This window comes from Mustela erminea, chromosome 15 (assembly GCF_009829155.1).
Source record: "Mustela erminea isolate mMusErm1 chromosome 15, mMusErm1.Pri, whole genome shotgun sequence".
Classification (NCBI taxonomy): domain Eukaryota; kingdom Metazoa; phylum Chordata; class Mammalia; order Carnivora; family Mustelidae; genus Mustela; species Mustela erminea.
Genome location: NC_045628.1, coordinates 72193058 through 72195505, shown reverse-complemented (window position 1 = coordinate 72195505; position 2448 = coordinate 72193058). Strand labels below are relative to the sequence as shown.

The 2448-nt window shown below is 40.6% G+C and overlaps 1 non-coding gene across 1 annotated transcript; it reads right to left on the bottom strand.

Annotated features, from left to right (window-relative positions):
- Positions 1-631: 631 nt before the first annotated feature.
- On the bottom strand, positions 632-733 carry LOC116574636. The gene has a single exon (XR_004279411.1). It is a non-coding gene; the product is annotated as a U6 spliceosomal RNA (small nuclear RNA).
- Between the last annotated feature and the right edge of the window lie 1715 nt (positions 734-2448).

Below are 2448 nucleotides of genomic sequence, written 5' to 3'. Positions count from 1 at the left end.
TATTTTTTAAAAAGCTTCAGTATTTGTTACTTGCTCTCAAATCCTTTTTACCTCTTTTTTCATTTTTTTTGTTGATTTTTTTTTTTTCAATTTTCCTCTTTTTATCTTTTATGTCTCTTAAGGCATTATTTCTTATGTCTGTTCATTCTTGTGTTTCTTCTGGTTTGGTCTTTAATTCTGAAATAGTTTTTTTTTTTTTTTTTTTTTAAAAAGGTACTTTCCTGAGTTCTGCAGCCTCATTTCTGAGTTTTTCTAATTTCGATGCATGTTTTTTTTCATGTGTTATATACTTAAAAACATCTTCTGTCATTTTGAAGTAGTAAATTCTAGTTTTGATCTGCTTTGTGGGCATGTCTTTCTACCATGCTCTGCTTGTAGGGATGTTATTTTGCTTTTTATTTATTTTTTCTGTATAATAAGTTTGTATGGGATTTGACATTAAGAATTTTCTGGTTGTCAGCTTTTATGTGGACTTGGTTTTCCTGAAATCTTAGAATGAGTTCAAAAATATTTCTCTAACTCAAAGAATGCCCACTTCAGTCATTTTTGCAGAGTTTACAAAATTTGGTGACTTGCTTTCTGAGATTTCCCGGATCAGTTTCCTCTCTGTTTTGACCTGGGCCTTTTGTTTAAAAGTATGAAATAATTTACGAATTTACCTATCACTTTTGCACAGGGGCCATGCTAATCTCTGTATTGTTCCTGTTTTAGTTCATGTGCTGCCGAAGGAGGCATAACCATAGCCTTTTAACAGGTTTTACTGCTCTAATAATTATTTCCACAGAAACTAATATTAAAAAAAAATGCAAATCTGATTATGTCACTTCCATCAGCACCCTGATTCCTCAGTGGCTTCCTCTGTACTTGGAATAAAATCCAAAGTCCTGCTGTAGCCCCACAGCTTTGCACAAACTGGCCCTTGCCTTCCACTCAGCTCTCATTTTCTATCTCTCTGCCCTAGGGCCCTAGTTCTAGACAGACTCATCTGTGTTCTAGAGCAACCAAGCTTATTCTGCCCCAGGGCCTTTTCACCTCCATTTCTCTTTTCTTGGAGCTCTCTCCCCCCTAGGGCTTCAGCTCTCCTGTGCCTGGCTCTTTCCCATCTTTCGTATATCAGTTCAGATGTAACTTGACCAAGGTGATTCTTGGCCACCTAATTAAGGTGGCCCTGCACCCCCCAGTTATAGTCACTGTCTGTGACATCTTTTGTTAATTTCCATCTTAGCTTCTTGTCACAGTCAGGAATTCTCTGAGCTTTTTCTTTACCTGTTTACTGTGTGCTCAAGAGGCCAAGCATCTGGCCCACCTTCTTATATATATATTTTTGATTTTATTTGTTTATTTGACAGAAACACAGCGAGAGAGGGAACACAAGCAGGGGGAGTGGGAGAGGGAAAAGCAGGCCTCCCGCCGAGCAGGGAGCCCCATACAGGGCTTGATTCTAGGACCCTGGGATCATGACCTGAGCCGAAGGCAGAGGCTTAACAACTGAGCCACCCAGGTACTCCTCGCTTTCTTTTCTACTTTGTGTCCACTGCCTCGCACACTCCTGTTAAACAGTCGGAGCTCAGTAAATACTGAATGAGGAGATGAGTTCAGTTCAGCTATCATTTGTATTCTTTGAAACATCTTCACTGACACGCTGCCCCACCTACACATTTGCACAATCACCTCATAGCCCACAGCGATGACTTGCTTATGGCTTGTATCCATTTACTCTGTTTTTCTTCCATCCATTCACAATTTTATCTGCTTCATTCTCTCTGCCACAGGCTCCTTGTGGACGAGAGTTAATGCTATTTGTCTTGTGTTCCCAGCACATAGTGGGGATGCAACAAATCTTTTTTGAATGAGTGAACAGATGTTTCCTCTGGAGAGCAGAGGACAGTTGGGAAGACCCCCAGGGGGTAAACTGGCAGATTAGGAGAGAAAAAATATTCTGCCCCAGGGCCTTTTCACCTCCATTCTCTTTTCTTGGAGCTCTCTCTCCAAGAACAAAACACTGTTCTGCTCTGTGGCATTGAATGTGCTTTCTTCTGGGGTCCCTTATTTGATCCTCATAAAACCCTACCAACTGGAGCAGGTATTGCTATTCCCGTTTAGAAATGAAGACACAGAAGTCTTGTGAGTTTAAATCTGAACTTACAAAGTCGAGAGGGAGTGTGGATGGAAGACAACAAACCATGTGATTCCAAGCCTGGTGTTTTGTGCATTAAACTGGGATGAGTGTGTCTCTAACGCAACATGATGAGACAAGTGTTCTTTCGTGGATAATAAATGATTGAAGGTAAATCCACAGGGGAGAGCCAACATTGCCTTAGGCCAATGCAGCATCATTGGAAAAGGGGTATAATCTTGAAAGGGCTGTGATGGATAGGACCCATCTGGGTGTACAAAACCTTGGTGTGGATTTTTTAAAAAATAAGAGTCTGAATATCATTCCTGTTT